Raw genomic sequence first — 24,646 nt, 5'->3', positions numbered from 1 at the left:
TCTCAAAGATATAAGAGGATACTGTAGTGATAGAGAAAAATGGGGAGTTGGGGCGGGGGGTTTGTGATGTGAAGTAGGCATTTTGGAAAAGTATTTAACGAGGACCCTAACTTATCTAAAACTTATAGCCATGAGTATTTTATGTGAAAGTGCTAGTACATTACTAAGCACAGGTTCAGTGCAGTCACAAGTAGGCTCCTAAATGTGTAATGGCCCAAACACAACAGAAATGTATTCCCTGCTCTTCTGCTAATATCTGGAGGGAAGTGTCCTCAGGGGAATAGGATTTTGTTGTACAGTAAGCATGGTTACTTTGATCCATCAAGTATGTATATTGAACTCATAAAAACTCATTGTTAGAGTCTACTGTACTCAGATGTTTTTAAGAAGCTTATTTGAAACATCTAATTTCTTAAAAAGTATCATGTCAGTATCATGGTATTTAAAAATTAGTAGCAATGATTATAACAGCATAACATTAAGGGTAATCATTATGGTATTTCAACACAAATTTTCAAAGGAATGCTCTTGTGCTACAAAACGTGTAACTAGACTTTGTCAACCTGCCCACGGGTCACTAAATGAAGACTCTTCATTTTTAAAGGGAACCCTAAAACAAACAAACAAAACCTTCAGGTTTATTTTCATGGACAGTTACTTTAGAGTTCTGGGATTTCAATATTTTAAGCAATGTTACATGACATCAAACTACCATGTTACAGTGGATACATCACTTTACAGACTCAAACGAAGACAAACAGAAAAGTGTGAATATCAAGTTCATTAAGATGCTTTTGTTCTGCTGAATATTGGCTATGCCTCTTTTTTTGGTTATCTTTGGTTTGTTAACAGAACATGAAGCTGTAGGGGTTGTGAGCAGATATTTTTTACTTTAAAATATTCTTTATGATATGAAATACTTTTTATGTTACCATTAATGTAAGGGTGATTCAAAAAGTTCATAAGTATGGAATTAGAACATGTTTAGTTGGAGACAAAAAATTTCAAATTAATGTCTTTTTTCAAAATACATATGTCCGCGAACTTAGGAAGACCTGTTGTATAGACCGCCTTAGTTTTATACATACATGGATGTCTTTCGTTTCACTGATCATGCATTAACATGCACCTTTTTGTTTTCTTTGTAATAATGTGAGTTGACCAAAAAAAGAAAAGGGCAGACTCAACACTGACAGCCCGTTTCCATCCATTCACATCTTTCTGTAACAGTATCCTTTTGATCTATTGGGCTCCAGAAAAAGATGAAAGTTTTCATGGTGACTGAGTCAGACTTGCATTGCTGTTTTTAAGTTACATAGAGATGAAAGGAAAATGCTGTCTCTACTCTGATTATTTTTGCATATGTGTAACTTAGAAAGTGGCTGTAAAAATTGAAACTTTCCATCGGTCTAGTTTGCAAAAAGGAAGCTGCACATGGCCAATTTAGAAGAATAAACATCCAAGTACTGGATGTTTGAAAAATTACTTCCAGGCCAAGTCTTTAGCATTTCAAATACTGAAACTTGCCTTCATTAATGACAGCCTATGTATCACTAAGGAGATACACATGTGTGACATAATTATTTCATTCCTTTGCAGTGGTTGGCATTTTGGAATCAGCTTCCTCCACTCCTGCACTGGGGAAATGACCAGAAACTATGAGAACACAGGGAGCGGACTTTGACACTTTTGTTTTAGACCATCTATGGTTGTTTCTGTAAACCTTCCCTCTCAGTAATAAGGATACAATTACAGAGGAGAATCAGTTTCTACACGATAATACACACACAGACACATTTATGCGGACTCTGAGAATCATCAAAAAACCTGTGTCTCACAAGAGGTGACAGGAAGCAAGATGGTCACTTAAATGTATTTGAAGGGAAGGAAGGAAACTTGTCTCACTATCAACCTATCATTCCAAGCCCTATAAATACAAGTGCTGTTGCCCAACATCTTTCAGAATTGAATGCTGGAAAGAAACACCTCGTAGGAATTCGCTTACGTTTGATGACTTCAGCAAAACAAGGCGAGACGCCAGGTTGAAAGGGTTGAGAACCCCAGGTCTGTAGTGTAACCATCAGCTCGCCCGATGCAAGGTGGCGTCCGGTATGAATGTGAGGCTGAACGCTCAGCGTTGTCCGTGAGGAGGGTGGGCTCCGGGCATCAGCCGGCTGACTCTGAGCTGAGGGGCAGCAAAGCTGCAGCTCTCATGTTCCTTCAGGGGAAAGTTGTACGCTCGCCTGTGAGCCAGCTTCTACGAGGGGTCTTCGAAAGGCTCATGGAGCATCATGTATACAGAAAAAACAAAAACAAACAAACAAAAAACAACTATGCACGGATTTCAAACAATTTGTGCCCACACGTATCCTCTTGTTCTGACATCACCATCTTTTGATGTAGCCTCTGATAGGGCAAACAGGAAAAGTTCCGGCCTTGCTGGCGCGCTTCTTAATGACTCCCCGCTTCCGCCGTCCTTGGTGCTTTTAGTTCCGCTGTGCGCAGATGCTTTGGTTCCGGCCTAGCCAGAGGCCGCTGTGAACACAAGGTTCTTGGCTCTGCTCCCTGCCTCCCCTGCGGGCAACAGGCCAGGTGTACTTGGGGTATACGGTGCAGCACAAGAAGGATGGCATTTCTCCGTGGCTCCCCTGGGGAAGCTGGTGTTTTGGGAGTTTAGGGAGGCACGAGGGCTCCCCCTGGGCCTGCAGTGTTTCAGTCTGCACTCACCCTAGAGTTCTGGCACAGGAGGCTCTGGTTGGCACCTGGCTCCTTGCTCCTAGTGGGCATGGCGCATTCTTTTGCACAGCTCTGGCTCATGGTGGGGGTGTGGGTTGTTCACTGCTGCAGCCCCAGGAGGTCGTGTGTTGGTTGCATGGGGCTACTCCCACAGGTGTGCAGGTTGGAGAAGCCCCTAACAGGGCACAGCATGAGGGGAGGCCTTTTGCACTTAAAGTCTGGATGCTCCTTCCTCCTGACTGGTTGGCAGCTGGACAAGCATACACATCAGGCGGAGAGGAATGTTAGTGAGTCCTGGTTCTGTCCCGAGTGTCTCCTCCTTGTAAGTTCGGATGAGGAAACCTGCTGTCCACGGTGGGCAGCAGAATTCTGTCCTTGTGCCCTGATCAGCTTTCCACTGACCATATACTTCTTGCTCTTTTCCAGGTACTGCCTTAGCCATTGGGTGTGGAACCCTGGATAAGACTGATACTCCCACCCTCATGGCGTTTGCTGTCCAGGGGTAGGAACCCCAGGGCAAGCGAGAAGTGACAGAGGAGGAGCATTTGGAAAGCATAGGTTTCTGTGAAGGACATGGACCAACACCATGGTGACTGGGAGATACCGTATTTCACAGGATGGCCCAGGGAGGACTCTTCACGCGTGCAAACTTGAAGAAGAGTCCAGCCATGGATGTCGAGGGGACGATGCTCCCAAGCAGAGTGCGCACCAAGTACACAGACCTGGAGGGAAAAAGCAGCTCTGTGTCACAGTCACCAGGGAGTGATGGTGTTCACTGTGTGGTGACTGGGCAGCTGGCAGCGGCCAGATCGTATGGACTTACCACACTTAGGATTCAGAGGATAAAAACAGGTGCCATAAAGGATTGTCCTTTAGGGAAAAGGTACTATTTGCATATCTTCTATTTCCTTAGTGTTCATCAGAGTGCCTGATAATGGGTTGGCAATCATTTAGTATGTGTTTCTTTCATGTTAGAACCTTATGGAAGAAAGGCAAAGTTGCAGAAAAAGCAAGAGACCAGAAATCTTCCATCTGCTGCAGTATCATGGGCTGTGCCAGGCGGAAGCAGCTTCACCCAGGTCTCCCATGTGAATGCAGGGGACCGAGCACCTGGGTCGTCTTCTGCTGTTTTCATGGATGCATCAGCAGGGAGCTGAGTCGGAAGTGGAGCAGCTGGGATGTGAAGCGGCACCCATGTGGGATGCCAGTGTCACAGGTAACGGCTTAACCTGCTATGGCATAGTGCCAGCCACTGTATTTGTAGTCTACTCACATTTTCAATTAAGTCAATTATCATATACATACATGCAATATGGAACATGTGCGTGGTTAGTATACTCTGGGGAGTGTAGATCCCACAAAAGAACAGAAATGCAATGTTTTTATTTAGGAGTTTCCCCAACATGTACTTTGGGAAAATATGAAAATCTGTCAATATGAGAATCAGATTTTTAAATGTGACCTCTCTTAGACCACTATAAACCACATTCCTACTGGGGAACATTCACATGTATTTTTTAGCATTTAAGTCAATTCAACTCTTGAACTCTATTTTTAACATTTCTGAAAGGTGTCACCAGAGTCGATTCTGTAATGAAGACTATTCCAGCACTGAGGGTCCCATTACCCTGACCCTCCCCTAACAGAAAGCACTCAGACTGAATGCACAGACTTAGAACAATGCGGTCTTTATTGGCAGAGAATTGCTCTGGGACAGTCTGATTCCTGCCCATGTAATTACAGAAGCTCAGACGTCAAATCCCTGCTATGTCCCTGGGCTACATAACCTTCCATGGACAGACAAGGAAAGTCCCTTACCTCTGCACTGCTGCTGTAATTGTGTGATGTCTCTCAAGCAAGTGCATCGGATGCCCTCCAGATCCAGGGGGGACGTTGACTAATGAGTAAAATCTAGTCTATAAGCCAGCAAAGATTTTAACGCAGGGCACTCCATGGGTCTTGCCCATGCACACTTTTCTTCCGCAGTGACTTGCGGAGTTCCTCCACTACGACCATGCAAAGTGTAACTCTAGAGTTTATCAGCTGCAGGAGAATGCAAGGACTTTTTGGTGGGCAGATCTTATATGCTGTGTAGCCATCGCCCCACTCATTTAAGTGGTTTGAGAGTTAACGTAAAGGTATATGGCTTTGGTACCAAGAAGGAGAAGAAGTGTTTGTATCTGAGTCATACATTCTCATTACTGTTGGACAGAAGGGCTTGCTCTTGGCAGCTCCTGTCGGTTACACACTATAAAAGAAGAAAATGTTTTGTTCATCCTGGCAGAAACACTATTTTCCCTCTTAGATTTATTTTTAAAATAATTTGCTGATTGAAAAGTCACCCAGGTAAATCACTTTCTGCAGCAATGATGACATTCCCAGGCCAGTAGGATTTAGTCCAAAATGTGAAACCGGCGCTGTCTGGAATATTCATTTCCAAACTCTGTGCCAATGGGATCAAGCCCTGGCATGCTCAGCCTGTATCTGAATGAGCTACAGACTTTGAAAATGCAAGTGGCAAAGTCAAACGCTTTAACTTTCCGATCTCCTGGAGAAACATAGCAGGCTTGAGGCCGCCTTTGTCCCTGGATGGAGGACTGACACGTGGTTGTACAGCAATCAAGGAAGACAGTGGTGAGTACCACACCGGTGTCCAGAAGCAAACTCAATGCATTAAGTGTCCACCGCAGGGCCTAGAAATGTACATTCCATGTTGTTAGCCAAAATTTCAGTTTATTCACCTGAGATATTATTTTGCATGAGTCACACGTCATTTAATGCTGTGTAAGTTTTTATTTCTTAATGATATCCCAAGTTCTCTTTTTGATTCATTAGGCTGTGTTCTAAGCAGCAATAGTGCAAATTGAAAATACAAATCTCTCTCTCCCCAGCTCTTGTGAATGTCTATCTACTGGAAAAGCCAGCTTTGAAACAAATTACAAGAAACTGGAAAAGGTGGTATAGGGCAGGCATGTGGGAAATGTGATGGAGTAAGAGAGAGAAGAGCCATCTCAGTCTGGGGAATCGCTGAAAGCTCCCTACACCTTTCTTGGGGCTTAGCTTTGAAGAGTGGGATTGAAATGAGTGAAAAAGAGACCACTTGAGGCAATGTTCAGGCCAGAAGGGCAGAATGTACTTATTGCAGGACTTAGCACGTTTAGTGTGGGCTGGAGGAAAACACCTCCCGTGATACTCTTCCTGTAATTCTGTGACTTCTGCAGAGTAGTAGGAACACAAAAGGAATGTGAATTCTGAGTGACAGAAATGTGTGGTATAGCTGAATACCTTGGAGTCCTTCTGCCTATGTGTGGAATCTAACCTGAAGATGAACGACGTAAGCAAGTGAGTTAATTGTCACCACCTCTAATATGCTGCTCTGTGCATGGGGGAGGATATTAGTACCTACTTCATATAAGTAGTGTCCACAGTACATAACATATCCTTTAACAATTCTTTGAAAAGCCATGTTCATGTGAAAGCTTTCCTTGAATATTAACTGCACGTGTCTAAATTATTTAATTTTAATAGACTCTTTTTAGAGCAGGTGTAAGTCTATAGAAACAGTGACTGGAAAACAGAGTTGGTACCTGTGTCACGGATGTCCCGCTTTGCACAGTTCCCTGTATGGTTAAGCTCCGAGGTCATGCGGTAAAGGGGATAAATACTTGAACCAGTGCGGGGAGCTGGCATCTCACAGTGGACTGCCAGTTCCAGTTCCTCCACTTCCAGTCTAGCTCCCTACTGATGCACTTAAGAAGTCGATGAAGGTCCTAGTATCTGAGCCCATGGGGCAGACGTGCACGTTGTTCCTGGTTCAGCCCCACCTCTTGCAGCCATCAACTATGGATGATCTGTTTCATTTATTTTGTTAAAATATTTTAAAGCAAGCAACAGTCAAAGCAACCTTGATCCATTATTATGAAGTAAAGAGCACAGCCAACTTTGGGGCTCGTTCTGTGAGTTGTGGCAAATGTGTAAGGACATGTGCTCATCACAACTTAGCAGAGCAGTTGACCTGCCCTGGAATTCCTGTTTGGCAAGTATCACTGCTGTTGTGCCCGGTGGCCCCCATTGCTCTCATGCTCCATCTATTTGCTTTTCCCTCTCTTCCTAAACCCCAACGGTAACCAGTGTTTGTGCTGTCTCCATAGTGTTGCCCTCTCCAGAACGTGTCAGTGTGACACGGTTGGACTCGTACTGTGAGTACCTTTTTCCCATTGGCTTTTTTCACTTACAGCTTTGCTATCAAAACTCCCCCATGTTTTTCCTGCCTTGACAGCTCTGTTGTTTTCCATCACTGAGCACCACTGTTTATCTATTCATTTACTGAAGGACATATTGCTTACGACGTTCTGATAATTAAGGATAAAACCTACAGACATTCATGTATAGGTTTTGTGTAGCCAGAAATTCTCAGTTCTATCAGTAAGCATGATTGCTGGTTACTATGGAGGCCATAGTTAGTGTAGTAAGAACTGACCAAATTCTCTTCCAAAGAGACTGCTGTTGGGCATTCTGCATTCCCTCCAGCCATGGAAGGGAACTCCTTGTGCTCCACAATCTCAACAGCATGTGGCCTTGTCAATGTTTCTGAATTGTAGGCATTATGATAAGTGTATACTGGAATATTTGCTGTGTTAGTGGATAGTTTCTTAATGATACATGTACTTGAGTATGTTTGCACACATGCATCTGCCATCTGTCTGGTAATAAACCTAGTTTTTCTCTCTGTTCAGTTTTCAGATTGGGAAGTTTGTATTGATTTGATCTGTTAAAGGAAGTTGTCTTTTACTTAAGGTTTCTGTTGTTATTGTTTGCCTGCAGAATTAGTATATTGCTTGGGGTAGCAATGATGTCCTAAAAATATTAATTCTTCCAATCTAAGAACATAGGATGACTCTCTAATATTACTGTTGTCTTTGATTTTTTAGCAGTATTTTTAATTATCGGTATACTAGTCTTTCACTTCCTTAGTATTTAATACTGTGGGGAGATATTGTCTTAATTTCCTTTTTACATGGTTCATTGCTACTGGATGTAAATGTACCTTGTTTGTGAATTTTGTATTCTGCTATGTTGATGAATTTATCATCAGCTTTTTTGCAGTAGTTTTAAGGTTTCTACATAAAAAGATCATCTCATTGCTAAAAGGTAATTCCACATCTTCCTTTTCCCCATTTACATGTGTTTAATTCAATTTCCTGCATTTTTCTGGCTAGAAATTCCAGTACTGGATAGAAGTCCCAAAAGTGGACATTCTTGACTTGTTTCTGATATAAGGAGAAAGGTTTTCTATTTTTTTCATGTTTGAGTATGTTCACTGTGGGCTTTCATATATCCTTATTTTTTGTGTATGTTATCATGAGAAGGTGTTGAATTTTGTGAAATGCTTACTGTGATGTAACGCTTTGAGCCATTTCCATATTTTCAACCATTCTTGGAGTAAATCTCACTTAATTGTGGTATTCATGCTGCATGTAGTTTCCTACTATTTTGTTGAGGATTTCTACATTGATACTCCTCAGGAATACTGTCTGTCGTGGTGGTGTATGGAGTACTGGTATCATAGGATGAATAACAAAATCTTCCCTTCTCTTCATGTCTTTAAAACTAATGCTTCTATAAATGATTGGTGGAAATCACCAGTGACATCACTGGATTCAAAGATTAAGTGACTGAACCTCCTACTAGGTCTGTTTGGATTTTCTGGTTTTCATGATTTAGTGGTAGTTTCTGATAATTTTTCCACTTTGTCTAGTTCTTTGTTGGTATACAGTCGTTCACAGTACTCTTACAATCCTGTACTTTGATTAGAATCAGTAGCCATCATTTCTGTCTTTAGTAATTTGAGTCTTCTTTATTAGTGAATCTATTCACTAAAAAAATCAACTTGTGTTCTTTTTTACATGTTTTTCTACATTTATCTCCAGTCTATTCTTTACAGAGTTCTTAATTCTATTCTTTCTGTGTCTTACGAGTTTTGTTATACTGTAATTTATTTTAATCTATCTCTAAGTAATTTGCTTAATTTTTACAAATGAATGCGTTTTACAATTTTCCTTGTGTTACTGATTTCTAACTTCATCCCACTGTAGTTACAGAAAGTGCATCATTCCAAGTATTGAAGTACATTGGGACTTAAGTTACAGTCTCTCCTGAAATTTGTATGGAGGTGTTACTCAGTAGGATAGTCTGTATATGTATATAAAATCTGGTTTTATTGTGTTATCATAAACCTTCTATTATCTTTGTTTATTCAGAAAGAGAAATGGAATATTCCACAGGGTACAGAACTACCCATTTCTCCCTTTAATGTGTCCATTGTTCCTTCATACATTCTGGTAGCTCATGGAAAGGCACATATATGGTCCATAAACGAGCTTTTTATGCAAAGTATACCTTGATATTTGCATGGTACCCTTTTCCATCCCTTCCCCTTCAACATATTTAGTGCTGTTCTAAACAGAGTCTCTTCTAGACTGAATTAAAGTAAATACTTTGTAATGGTTTCTGTTAAAATTTAATCCATTACATGTAAAGAGTCCTTTTGTGATTTTTCATATGTCTTACCTATTTTGTCTCTGATTTCCTACGTGACTTTTTCATTCTCCCAATGTTGGTTCAATTATTCTAACACAATTACCATATTACGTCAGGAGGTTAATCATACAGTGACCTGTGCAAAGAGGGACATCAGTGACTGGAAAACAAAGTGAGTGCCCCCGTCATTGTTTCTATAGACCTATAACTGCTCTAAAAAGAATATATTACTAATCATAGAAATTACATACATTGCTTCTCAGCCTTTTGGCTAAGATCAGGTGTAGCACTTATATAAGATATGCCCAAGGGATAACATTAAAATTTGAATTTATATTAGTTTACATTCAGTAGCATACGAGAACTGATAGTTACAGCTCCATCACCATCTCTTCCACTGTAGATTTAATGAAATAAGATTAATGTATTTTCTGTACCAAAAGGTAATTATTACATTATACAGAAAACTATAGGGTTACAAACATTTTTAATGCTAATTTTTTGTTATTGTTTCTCAAATGGGAGAGAACAAAGCAGAGTGTAAAATTCTGTTGGAATACTGATAGCTGTTATCACTACTCCTGCACTTTACTGCCATCTTTGGGGTTCAAACTACCTTTCGTTCCACCCTTCAGGAGTCCATGAGTATTTTTTGAAAGCTAAATCTAGTGGTAACACACTCCCTGAGCTTTGTTTGTCACTGACTGACTGAATGGGAAACCTGATAATCTCTTACGAACTCCTGGTTTGTGGGAAGTTACATGTCTCGTGCTGCTGGCAGACTCCCTGTTTGTCACTGGGGTTCAGAAGACAGGGCTCTCTCTCTCAGTTCATCTTGCGACTCTGAAGATCCCTGTTCTCTGTTTCTCTCTTCTTGTTTGCAGTCCTATGTTACGTAGATGTTGCTCTGACTTGTGGCACCTTCAGGCCGCGTGTGCTGTGTTCGCTCTCTTCAGTCTTCTACTCCTTAGACTGCATAGTTCCTTGTCCGAGCTTCAAGTGTATGCATTCCTGTGTCTGCCTCTGAATACCTCTGGTCTGTTTTTCATTTCAGTTACGCTACTTTTCAGCTCTATAATTTCTCTCTGGTTTCTTTTTCAGTACTCTGTTCATTGATATTTCATTTGTTCATTTTTCTTTAATTCTTTGAGCATTTTTAGTATATCTGTGTAAGGATTTTTTTCAGGCACAATTTTAATAGGTTGTCTTTTTCCTTTCAGTGAGTCATACTTCCCTGGTTTTATGTGTTTGCATTTTACGAATTTCTGTTGGGAGTTGGAATCTGAAAATGCATTAACTCTGGAAATCAGATTTTCTTGTGTATCAGGAGATTTTGGGCTAATCAGTTACTTTTTTTGATGATTGACTTAGGTTGTCTGTGTCAAGCGTCAGCCTCTGATTCACTCCTGAGGCCGATGCTTTATGTCTTAGTGGCCTCCCAACATTGACTCCCAGACTGCATATGAGAAGTGGAGCCTGACAGTAATTACTAGCCATCCAAAACGAAGTGAAAAGGGTGAGGGAGGTGGGACCATCCCTTTCAATCACCCCTGGACTGACTTCAGAAAGAGCAGGAGAACAATACACCACTGCCCCTCCCCCACTCTCAGTACTGCTTGTGCTCACAGCCGTATGGGCAGGCACCAGAGCTCAGATTCCCAGTACCTGCAGGACAGGGTGCTTTTTTACACAACCAAGTCAGGATCATAGGTCCATCTGCCCGCCATTGGCTGCTGCTGTGGTCTTGGCTGAAACTGGTTCAAGTAGTCAGGCCACAGGGCTCAAAACCAGTTCCATGAGACGAGTTCTCCCAAGACAAGTATTACCTGGTCAGGTGATAGATTCTTACTGCTTCCTATTCTGCTGTCTTCTCAGAATCCTGTTTTTTTTGTTTTTTGGCAGTTAAATGGCTGTTTTACAGGGCAGAGAATTGACCAAGCTCCTTACCACTCAGCATACTTTGCCTGTTTTCCCATAAGAAGTGGCATCTACCCATGTCGCATAAGAACTCTATTTTTTTTTTTCTAAAGTGATTTGGACCTATGCTTTGAATCTACCTTATAGGGCCCTCTTGGCTAATCAATGTTTTCATCAGAACATTGAAGAATCTAAGGAATCTTGCCTAGAAGAAAACTGACTCGGTTTCTAAGCCAGTGTTTCCTAGAGGAGTGTCAGTGTTAAGCGAGAGCAGAAAACAAGTGTGTGATTTGGAAACCAGAGCGTCGTGGAACTGTACATGCCACACAACTAGATGTGCATGCCGAAGTCTCTGTCTCAACAGAAATTGGTAGTTACATCTCTTCTTTGATAACATGAAACAAACACACTTACCGCATGTCTCTGATGAAACTTTTATGCCACCTAAGGGAGAAAGGGTGAGAGAGAACACTGATCATAAATTTACAGCTGCTAACTCCAGGGTTTACGTACAGAACTTCTCAGCTACATTGATTTCTCAAAGTTAAATTTCCCCCTCTAACCATAAACTAATAAACCAGATCAAATATCTTTGAAGAAATAACAGAAGTTAGGTATTTGCACACCCCAGTTCTATGAATAAAATTCCCTGCTACATTGGGTTGTGCCATTCCTTTATGGATGTCACTTGCATAGGAAGAGAAATGAGTACAAGTATTCAAAGACTTATGAAAAGACTAGTAGATTGTGATGAAATAGTAACTATCATTGAAGTTATCCCATCAATCATGGGTGTGTGTGTACACAGGAACACACACACCCTCCTCAGTTCACACATACTCATAAGAGTAAACTTGTAAATGTCCATTATTCTCCCATTATTCTTCTGACCTTAGATGACAGTGATTTCATGCTGTAGTCAGGACTCCACTAGATATAATTTGTAATAACTGGGACAGCATCGGACCAGCTTTTCAGTCGGTGCGAGCTGTGGAGAAGGAGTTTGTTCAGCAAAACAAGATCACGTAAGCCAGGCTGCCAGATAGATGTTTCCACAGCTTAGCAGTGCCCAAACACTTGTGAGGCACCACAGGGAATTGACAGGCTTTTATTTGTAAAGAAATTGCTGAAAGTTAATGTAGGAGGCTTTCCTATCTATTCATTTAAGGAGGCCTCTTAGGACCATTAAAATGCAACAGTGAGATGAATTCTACTTACTGCAGGGTTTGAAAGAAAATGCAGTGAAAACACAGCATTATGCATGCCCCTAAATTTATGGCAAGACAGATTTCTATAAATACCTTTGAGTTATGAATAATTCTCAGAGCTTTTTACAGAGAAAATTTTAAACTATTTTAATTTGGGGATTAATATGTAATACTTGCACATTGTAAACACAGGTACACAGCAGTATTATATAGAACATAAAGTGACCATACCACATCAAGTTGTATGAGTGAATTCTTCTAACTTCTGTGTCAGTTGTTCTCAAACTCTTCTTACTATCACAGAGATTAAGAAAAAATCATGTCCTTTGTGTATTTTATCATTTGCAGCTGGATCACTCTAACACAAGCATCACTCTTAGCAAGATGGGGTACCCAAGTCCTACTCTGGGAATTTTTCATTATTCCCCCCGACAGACACATGTTTTTCTTACCTTTGCTCACTCGGCACGTGAGCAAAGAGCTTTGGCGTGCTTGGATCGGGATGCACCATTTTTATAGCAGTGTTCTGGCAGAATAGGATACAAGAGAGTCCATTAGCTTTCTAATGGCTGAAGCTAAGAAAAGTAATGCATATTTACTTCACTACACCAGCATCTCTAGGCTTCTTGGTTTCCTCGGGGCGGGGGGAAGGGAGGGCTGACCCCAGCGTCTTCTCAGAACTGGGATGGAATTCGCATGTAGGAATTTGGTCATCCTTTCTGCCATGCACTCTGAAAACAAGACTGATGGCGCTCAGACCTCGCTGCTGGGTAATAGCAGCATCCCTCTCCAGGGTTCTCCAGAGGCCGATAGCAGTCAGCAGAAGCATTGCTTTATGAGCTATCAATAGTGTTTTATCCTCCACAGGCAAATATAGAGAAGAGTCACACCTATTGCTCTTAGATAAACTGTACTGCAGGAAGCAACTCTAACCTGATTATACCTGGCCGCTGTTTACATTACTATCAGCTTAGGAACTCTGGAGGACAGAGTGTTGTCATTTAACTTGCAAACTATGGAAAACATATCCAAGTATCTTAAGGTTTATTGCTAGCAAGTTCTTGCTGGGAATTGATGAGTAGTCTAGATAAATGCAAGCTTGAAACAATGTTGGGTGCATATGTATTTTTTTCCTTCATTAGTGCCAAGTTCTTCTATACCAAGTAAAGAATGGATGGCTTTGTGCATCCCGTGAATAATGTGTGCAACGACACTGAATGTGCTCTCCATGTGTTCTGAACCTCTAGGGAGCTGTACAGCTTGGTACCGCGGTAAGTGTTGGCTGGCTATTTTCTGTCTTCATACTATGTGTGCATTTTAAGAAAATACTGATGACCATTTTCGGGCTGATCTCTCTTCACAGAAGGCCCCCACCACACTGATAAGTCATGGATCACACTGGGTGACCTCACACCAATCAGCATTCACACTACTGTAGTAGAATAAGGTGAGGAAGTGTTAAGCCTTTTTGACAGGAGATCTAAGCTCCAGTTAGGGGACTTTGCATACCGGCACTCTGGGAATTTGGGAACTCGGATGAGGGGCAGAATGTTCTTGTGGTCGCTGAAGGCCAGTTGGATTTTCACCCTCACTAACCAAACATTGAAACTGTGAGAACATAAGAAGTTGTATTATATATTTTTCAGGCTTTGGCTTAGACCTGGATAATCAGAAGCCGAGATCTCTAGTGTGATTTAACCATGCTATGAGTCAAACTTTTTAGGACAAGAGAATTTTAAACAGTTGTGCACATACCCCATTATCACTCAAGCCTCTATCAGTAAAGTTGACAAACACTGGGAGAGTTGGCACTGAAATGAACAGCATGCAAATCTATCCCTACGCACAATAGAATGGATAGTCCCTCATCACATAAAGGCAGCAGCGGCCTTTGAAGGATTTATTTGCCCCTTGTGAATTATTCCAGGTGTACGGGTTGATGCCTAAAGTAAAAAGGCAGTGGGTGGTTCAACCTGCCTGGTTAAGGTCTGGGTGCTGGCAAAATAGGACAGGGTGGTATTGCAAACGAGCAGATTGCTGTGGTTGGAAGTATTTTTGCCCCCACCCCATTCCCTGATGTGCGGGCAGGGAGAGGCCATGGGGCTTTTAAGAGGCAATCTGGGTTGACGGGATGTGTGGGCCAGTCTTGGTGACCAGTCCTAAAGTAGGCTCACCCTGCACACATGCCCCTTTCACAGGCCTGGCTGCCCTCCTCTCCCACCATACGTGAAGACCACGTGGCCCTCAACAGAAGTCGCGCACGTACGGGTACCACGCTCTTCCCCTCCAGAACTGTAAGCCCGAATAAACTTGTTCTTTTTAACTATCCCAGGACAAAGCCACTATGTGCGGACGCCAGGGTGAAGGTTGACAAGACGTCTGCCTTGCAGGAAGGAGACACGCTGCTCTGTATCTGTAGTGAAACATTTACCTTACACTTTCCTTTCATCCAAAACTGAGATCTGTGCCCCCTCCATATGCAATGAGGGGCTTGGGACTCCTGTGATGAAACCCAGGAAAGATGACAAATGCAAGGCAGGGACCGTGCTATGATGCAGTAGGTTAATCCTCCACGGGCATCCCCTGTGGGTGCCGGTTCTACCCCTGGCTGCTCCTCTTCCTAGCTAGTTCTGGCCGTTGTGGCCATCTGGGGAGTAAATTAGCAGATGGAAGACCTTCCCCCCCCCCCCCCCCCCGCTCTCTGTAACTCTCTCTCTCAAATAAATAACTATTTTTTAAAAAAATGCAATGCAGTGGTAGATGGTGGTATAAGATGGCAGCAGAGAGAGACCTTCCAAGAACACCTCCCCAAGAGACAACACTTTCAACAGGCATTCGTACGCCACAGCACCTTCACGTGGGCTAAGTAAGGAATGCTAGAGAGAAACCACACTGCCTACTTTAAAAATGGTCCCTGGAAGGTAAGAACTGCCTCTGTTACCCCTTAGCTCCACTTACCACAGAGACATCCCACCTCCTGCCTGGGCCTCTGGACCCTTCTTAGACAAGATGCTGGAAGACACTGAGGTAAGACTCTAGTCCCAGGGGATGATGGCAGGAACAGGTGCTTAATGTCAAGCCTGCTGCAGAGAGACCCAGTGCCAGATACAGCTCAGAGGGCTGCATCAGGGGCGGGGCAGGTGGAATGGCCTAGAGGGATAAGCTACAGCCGGAGATCTCCACCTTCCACATCTGAGCACCTTGACTGAGTACTGGCTGCTTCCTGCTGCTGGACTTGGAGGATCACAGATGATGATCCAAATACTCAGTGTCTGCCACCTGCGTGGGCGATCAGGATGGAGTTCCTGGCTTCAGCTTGGCTCTTGCAGTCATTAGGATAGTGAACCAGCAGATGGCAGATTGAGGACTCTCTCTCCCTCTCCATAGGTCATTATGCCTTTTAAAAAATGTTTATTCCCAAGCTATTGCTAGCAGACAGGCCCTCTAGATCTGTCCTACTGTCGGGCAAAAACTAAGGCCAGGGAGTAGGGCCTTCATCACCCCAACATTTCTGCACAAGGACTTGTGACTGGGAGCCGGAAGGGCAGCCTAGCCTGGTGCCACTCTGGCAGCCAAGGGCCTGCCTTCATAACTCCTCCCCCAGCTGTGGGCAGGCAGCAAGAATAAAGACCCAAGACTGCATCTGCTCTCTCTCATAATGCCATCACTGGAAAGACCTCCATGGTGCCTGTCCCGTGGACAGTCTCTGGACCTGTCCGGCATGGAAGATAAGGTTCATGGCCCCAGTTTATTGCACTTAGAATGCAGCCAGCATCACTTGTCTTTGGTTGGGGGGCCTCAGCAGCAGGCATCTCCTAGCAAAGTAGGTATTAGCCCTACCCCGATCAGCACTGGTGCACACAGGACTTGGGAAGATGCTTCTTTGCTTGGAGAAAAAAAAGCAGAGGGTTGCCAAGATACTGCAAAGAAAGAGTGGGCTGGTGTTTTGAGGATCCAAGCACCTCACCATGATCGTGGCCCACTGTTCCAGGGTCCCAGCATGACGCTACCATGGCCCATACCACAAGCCACAGAGGCCCAGCAGCCCTGTGAGCTTGGACCCCTGACCCACAACCTACTGAGAAATGTGTGTCCCATAAGCTGCTGCTGCCACTGAATACGTAGAAGAGAAACATGACACTACCCGATTCACTAGGAACCCAGAAACACTTCCCCAGCACCCCAAGATGCAGGTCGGGAAACAGAGTAGCATTTTGTAACCAACTAGTTCAATGTGATTAAAAGAACTGATTCAGCAGATGAGCACACAGTAATGTAGGGACCCAGGACACATATCAAAACAAGTCAGTGTGATGCTGCCAAAGACACACAGGGTAACAAGTGCTGTAGTAACAGACTTGAAAGAAAGGGAGATTGATGAAATGCCTGATCACGAATTCAAAATGTGATTATAAGGAGGCTCAAAGAAATACAAGACAATACTCCCAGACACTTTGATGCAATTAGGGACATAATGCATAATATGAATAAGTAATTCAGCAAACAAATAGCTGGTGGAAAAGAACCAAATGTAAGTCTGAAAATAAAGCACTAAGTAAAATCCACAATACAGTTAGGGATGGGGTGGGCATTTTGATGCAGCAGGTGAAGCCACACCTGTGCTGCTGGTAATCCCATATGGGTGCAGGTTTAAGTACCAGTTCTCAACTCCTGATGACTCCCTAGTGATGCAGTGGACCCTGGCCCAAGTCTCTGGACGCCTGTCACCTATGCAGTAGGCCCAGATGGCGTTGCATGCTCCTGGCTTAGGCCTGAACCAGCCTGTAGTGTCACAGCCACCTGGGGAATAAGCCAGCAGATGGAAAATGAATCCCTCTCTCTTTCAAATAAATCTTAAACACTTTGTAGCAGAGGGCAGGAGGCAGAGGAGTTAAGACCCCACGTATGTTACCCACATCCTGTAAGAGAATGCCTAGGTTTCAGTCTCAGTTCGCTCCTGATTCTAGCTTCCTGCTGCTGCACACTCTGGGTGGCATCAGCTGATGCCTCAGCCATTGGGTCCCTCCTACATCCATGGGAGATCAGGATTGAGTTCCTGGCTCCCAGCTTCATCCAACCGCAGCTCTCGCTATGAGAGCCATTACTTGACAAGAGGTTTACATTATCCAAATGAGGACAAAGATGATTTAAAAAAAAGGAAGACAGGCTCCAAGATTTTGGGGACACAACTAAATGCACAAATATTTGAATTGTTGGTATTCCTGAGAAAGATTAAAGGAGTAAAGGCATCAAAAACTGATTCAAAAGAATGGTGGGTCTGCACAGCCCGAGTCTTGAGAAAGATAGGTATAACCAAGTGCAGGAAGCTCAGAAGATCCCAGAGACAGAATAGGATCAGAAAAGATCTTCATGCCAACATGTAGTCAAACTCGCACAATTACAACACAGATTATTCTACAGTCTGTGGGAGAAGAGTCTAAGTCACACTTAATGTAGCCCCATGAGACCAACAGCAGGTGTCTCAGTAGATGCTATCCAGGCCAAGAGCCAACAGATGACCATATTACAGGCAAACTGCCCACTGAGACTGATGTACCCAGCGGATCTATCTCTCATTAATGAAGAAGAAACACACTTATCAAGATGAGCAAAAAGTAAAGGCACTCATCACTACCTCACCAACATCAGCAGAGTAGTACAGAACAAAGCAGCAGAATCAAGTGGGTAACTGCCATCATAGAAACATATCAACATATAAAACATTTTATAAAACCCCCAAAGGCTATTCAAACTGAAAAAGATTTTCTTTATATGACTGGGTGTATTGTTACCTATCAATTAGATGCATAAAAGTTAACACAAATTTCCTCAAATGACACAGATGATCTGAACTTGCATTAAAAAAAAAGCTGCAAGAATGCTGCCTACAGCAAACTTAGAGACACATGGATGTGAAATAGCAGCAGAGATATTCCATGCAAACAAAAACCAAAAGCAAGATGAAGTAGCTCTACTTATTTTCGTCAAAAGCAATTTTAAGACAAAACCGTAAAAACAGGCAAAAACGGTCACTATATAACAATAAAGGGATCATTTCTAGAAGAAGTGATTCCAAGTGTATTGGTATGTAACCTCAGAAACCAACATGTAAAAGGCCAATGTTGTATCTACTGGAAGACAGAACTGCAATACCATTACAGCGGTGTCCTTCTGTTTTTTGAAAGTCATCGAGACAAAAAGAAAACCAGCAGATTTTTGCTATACTTAAGACCAAATGGACCTAACAATTTTACAAAAATGTATCCAACTAGTTCAGAATACACATTCCTTCCATCAGCAGATGAAACAATCTCTCATATAGACCACATATCATATGACCAGTCTCAAATTAATACTTTGTGCTTTTTGTGACTAAAGTGAGATAAAACGAGACCCCAACAAAAGACCCCTGAGGACTTACACAACTACATGCAGTCTGAATATGTTCTGCATCACAAGAGCCATTTCCAGCTTCCTTGCAACAAGTCAGATGGAAATACACAAATGTATACCATGTTAAAACCCATGGTATACAGCTGTGATAAGGCTACAGATTCTAACAAGCACCTGTACCAAGAACATAGAAATATACTGAACAACTGGAGGATGTACCTCAATGATGTAAAAGCATACAGAACATGCCAATTACTGTTTATAGCCACTGTCTGTATTCCCACTAAACTAGGGTGTTTCTGCTTTTTTACTTGTTAAACTTCTTGTTTCGTGAAGTATTAAGCCTATATACTGCAGTGTACATTTGAAATATGTTATCTCAAAAACAAAATGGTAAAAGATAGGATGGGTATGAGGGAGGCAGGGAGGGAACCAGGGAGTACCATTAAGTTGTGAGGCTTGTATCTACAAATCATACTAGTCTGTTAGAAACTAATAAAAATAAAATTAAAAAAGGAACAACCCAAGGCCAAAGCTAGTAGAAGGGAAAAAATAGCAAACATAAGTACAGAAATATGGGCAGAACAATACAAACTATCTAGGAAATGGAGTGTTTGAAAAGATCAGTAGTGAACCTTTAGCTACATTAAGAAAAAAGAACACCAAGTAAAATTAGAGGTGGAAAAGGAGATATGACTGATACCACAGAAATACATAGGATTACTGGAGACTATTATGAACAATTCTATGCCAACAGGTTAGAAAATTTGAAAAGTTGGATAAATGAACCATGACGATTAATGAAAAGTCTGTCAACAGAGAAAAGCCTAGGCCTGGTTAGCACCATTGCTGAATTCTACCAGACATTTAAGAAAGAATAGGGCTATTGCTGTAGTGCCTTCAGTTCAACGACTGCTTATGTACCTGCATCCCCCTATCAGAGCACCAGGTCGAGTCTGGCTATTTTGTTTCCAATCTGGCTCCCTGCTGATACGCCTGGGAAGCAGAAAATGATGGCTCCAGCACTTTGCCCCCTGCCACCCCTGTGGGAAAACTGAACGGAGTTCCTGACTCCTGGCTACAGCCTGGCCCAGAATGATACAGTCATTTCAGCAAGAAGCCTCAGATGCAAGATCTATGTCCAGTTCTATCACTCTGCCTATTGATAGACAGAAGGACAGATAGAGATAGCTATTTTTTTAAAAAAAACAAAAGACCTAGTATCAATGTCTCTCAAATTATTCCAGCAAATTGAAAGGGGAGAACTCCTTGCAAAGTGATTCTTTGAGGCCAGCACTGCCTCGATTCCAAAATCACACAATGACAAGATGCAGGAAGGGAACCATAGACCAACGTACACAAGGAACACAGATGAAAAGAGTCTCACACAGTAATAGCAAATCCAACCTAACAACATAGCAGAAATCTCATTTGCCAACATCAAGTGATATTTACCTATGGTATGGTTGGACAGACACAAATCAATAAAATTAATATATCCATTCATGATAACATTGCCCAAATTAAGAATATAAGGAATGTAACTCAGGATGGGCACTTGGCATAGTGGTTAATCTGATGCTTGGGATATTTGTATACCATATCAGAGTGCCTAGGCTTTAGTCCTGGCTCTGTTCTCTAGCTCCAGTTCCTGCTACCATGCATTCTGGTAGGGAGCAGGTGATGGCTGAAGAACTTAGGTTCCTGCCACCCATGTGGGAGGCCTGCATGGAGTGCCCATCTCCAGGATTCAGCCTGTCCCAACTCTGGCTGGCTGGGGCCTTCGGCGAGTGATTCAGTGGATAGGTAATCTATCTATGTCTCTACCTTTCATGTAAATAAATTTTAAACATAAGTATTTTTCAAAATATTAAGGGACATATATGACAAGCCCAGAGCATCCATCATATAAAATGGATGACAGCTGGAAATCTTTTCTCTAAAATCTGGAAACAACGACGTCTAGTCTCATTGCTCTTATTCAATATAGTACTGGAAGTTGCAGCTAGAGCCATTATGAAAGAAAAAGAAATAATAGGCATACAAACAGGAAAGGAAGAATTTAAGTGATCCCTGTTTCCAGATAATGTGACTACATCAAGACAGACCTTGTACATCTGTACTAATAAAGCCGCAGGACACAAATCAACATGCCACTTTCATTTGCATTTTTGTACACCAATTAATAAACTTATCAAGAAGGAAATTAGGGGAGCTAAGTCATTCACAACAGCTACAAAAATAACATTTCTTAAAATTTAATGATGTGAAACACCTTAACAATGAGAAGTACAAAACAGTAAAGTAAGAAAATGAAGAAGAGACACAAAAAGTAACAAATTCCCAAGTGCACGCATTGCAAGAATTGCTGGTATTAACATGTTCATACTACCCAAAGTGAAGTACAGATTCAACACATTCTCCATCACAATACCAATGACATCCTTCCCAGAACTAAAACATTTCTAAATTCCCTACAGAAACACCGAAGACTTCAAATAGCGCAATCTTGACAAGAAGAAACAAAGCTGAGGCACCACAGTCAGATTTTAAGACATATATACTGCGGTGCAACTGTAACCAAATCAGCATGGTACTGACATAAACATACACACTGACCACTGGAACAGAATTCATATTGCAGAAATACGTCTGCACATCTCCAACCTTGGAATGTCAACAAAGAGCCAAAAACACAGGCTGGGTAAAGAACAGTCTCTTCAAGTGAGGGTACTGGGAATTCTGGGTATCTGTATGTAGCCAACTGAAACTGAATCCTAATTACTACTCTCTAAGATGATCAGCTCAGAATCAATCAAAGACTGGGATGTAAAGCTGAAAATCATGAAAATTCGAGTAAAGTGGACAACATTTTGATTCATTGATACAGGTACCACATTTTGGTGCAAAGAGCCCAAAAACAGGCAAAAAAGAATGGCATTGTATCAAGCTAAGAACCTTCTGCACAACAAAGGATATTGGTTATTGAGTGATCAGGAATTTGAGAACATATTCAAACTACTCATATGACAAAGGATTAATCTCCAGTGTATAAAAGGAACTCAACAAGTAAAAACGAACATTCAGTTAAGAAATGGACAAAAGGACTTGAATATGTATTTATCAGAAGAAACATAAATGACCAACACACATATAAATGCAGGGTCAATATCAACAGCCAGCAAGAAAACACATCCCAAAGACACAATGCGATATCACTATTTCATTTGGAACAGCTATTCTCAAAAAGACAAAATAACAGATGCTAGTGAGAATGCAGACTGAAAGGGGACCCTAATTCACAGGTGATGGGAATGCAAATTATTGCAGCTCTCAGGGAGAACAGTGAGGGAGTTCCTGGGAAAATCCCGAAGTTGTTCTACCACATGACCAGCTCTCCCACTTCTGGCTGTGTACCTGACAGAAATGAAAGCAGCCTATCAAAGAGATACCTGCACTCCACGTTCACTGCCGCACTGTTCACATAATTAAGATATGGAATCAATCTAGGTTTCTATTAATAGATGAATGGATAAAGAAAGTGTGGTATATATACACAATAGGATTTTATTCTTTTTATGGATAATATGCCGTCATTTGCAGCAAAATGGATCACCGAAGTCATAATCTTGGGCAAAATATGCCAGAGACAGAAAGACAAATACCACACATTCTCTCTCACGTCTAAGTTAACAGAAAATGTCAATCTGCACATGAAATAGCTATTACCAGAGGCTGGGAAGAAGGGATACAGGGAGTCTGGGTAACTGGCAGCACAAGCCAATTAGAAGTGATAGTGATAGGTTCTTGTGTTCCGAGAATAATGGATCAGCGGCAGTTCACGATGTTGTATTATATAAAAAACAGGGAGACAGCAGGTAGGCTCCAAACATAGAAAATGAGGAAGCAGAAACACAGAGTGTCTGACTTGATCAATTTCTGCTGCATCTATCTGTTGAACTCTTGCATATTAGCTTAGGAAAATGCACAAGTATTACATGTTAACCAAAAATATTAGCAATTTCACTGATGAGACATTTATATGTTAAGAAACGCAGGTGAAGCATTTGTGAAAGTTTCACCTTCTCACGCGTCCTATAAAGTCCTCATGTTTTAGGGACTGCTGCATTGGCCCCTGGATCTCCACTGTAAGTCATTCATACCACCTTCAAGTGCCCCATGGCAGTTTTCTATATCCATACATTTGAATAAGCGTCAAATGTATTCAGTAGTTTTATGGAATGGAACTGTTCATAGAATTATACACGATACTCAGAAATAAAAAATAAATTCAATATTGTTTCTAGCATTCCTTGAGGACATTACCTTTTGTTAAAACTCTGTGCCCCTAAATATTTTCTAACTTTCAAGTCACATGAAGCACCCATGTATGTAGGCTTGTCTTCAGGGCCACCGGTGCCTCCTCAACTGTTAGCCAATCATCTGATTTGCCATTGGACATGCAGCCCAGCTGGGTTTCAGGTGACTGTCATACTGGCCACCAAGTGACCACAGTCCCATGAGAAACTCAAGGGAAAACTGCTTATCTCTGCTATTTTCAAATTTTGATTCTTTTCTTAAAAATAGAAAAAGGATTCATATATTATTTGAGGACAGAAAGAAAATCATTTTTGTCTTGGATTTCATTCGGGAAGGACAGTTAGAAGCCCACAGAATTTCCAGAAAATAGGAGCTGTCAATAATAACTATGCTGTCCCTTTGTCTTCATGTCTTTAACACACCAGGTTCCCATGTACATGAATACCCACCAGACGCACTCTCACTGCCACACTGTAACGCAGTAGGGAAAAGGGGAGAGCATGAGGGTTTTTCCCCCCCACCACATAAGCCACAGCTTTAAAACAAGCCCAGTTAGGACTCAGATTCTTGGAATGCCCGCAGGGGAGCTCCAAGGAACTCGGATCTTTCCCAGCAGTTCTAAGTCGGACCCTGGGAAGGTGTTTCCGTCAGCTTCACATGACCACACTTAGATACCCGAGGCAGCTAACATTCTAAAGACAAAAAGGCTTAGGTAGCTTACAGGTTCGGAGGATCAAAGTCCAAGAGGCGTACCGCAGGCTTGGTGGCTGGCCCTTGATTGTGACACCTCATGGCGAATGGCGGATGCCAACAGCAAGATGATACGCAAGAGCAAGCAGGTGACAACTTCTCAAGCCAGGAACCGAGATCATCTGGTTGGGGAGAAAAACTCAAGCTTTTAGCTTCAGTGTCAAAGGACATGCCCCCAGGGACCTCCCAGTAGACCCTGCCTCTCCAGGGCTGCATGACCACCCGATAGTACCTGCAAATACAGGAACCCCTCAGAGGACACAGAACTGCAGCCAGAGCACAGCGGGAGGGAAAGGAATTCCGCTCCTCTGACAGATCGCTAGTGCTCCATCCTAAGACAACAAAATCCTCAGCACAGTGTTCCCATATGCTTCTGCCAGGAATTGTGATGGAGGGATGAGCCTCCATGATTCCATTTTAGCCAATTAAGGGTTCTCTGCAGGCACTGGTGGATCAAAGTAGAATCCATCTGGCACAATGATGCAAACCCTTTCCTGAGTTTCTGACCAGCAAAGTTCATGACTGACGCTTAGGACCGAAGGCGTAGGCATGGCAGAGCCCACTCTGGCATCACACACACCCCAGCCTCCATGTGAGCATCCACAACGTATCATCAGGAGCAGCTCTGGTTGACACACTGACCGCAGGACACCCACTGCTCACGTACAGGTGCTCCATTGCTGTTTTTAACCCAGAGAGGACATCCATCCTTCCTCCACCTCTCAGGCTTGTCCCTACTAACCTCTGCAACCCCAAGTCTCTTATAAAAAGTCAATTCTCAA

Source organism: Lepus europaeus, chromosome 4 (assembly GCF_033115175.1).
Source record: "Lepus europaeus isolate LE1 chromosome 4, mLepTim1.pri, whole genome shotgun sequence".
In the NCBI taxonomy this organism is placed as follows: Eukaryota; Metazoa; Chordata; class Mammalia; order Lagomorpha; family Leporidae; genus Lepus; species Lepus europaeus.
The sequence above is the reverse complement of the archived record's forward strand: the minus strand, read 5'-3'. Positions refer to the sequence as shown.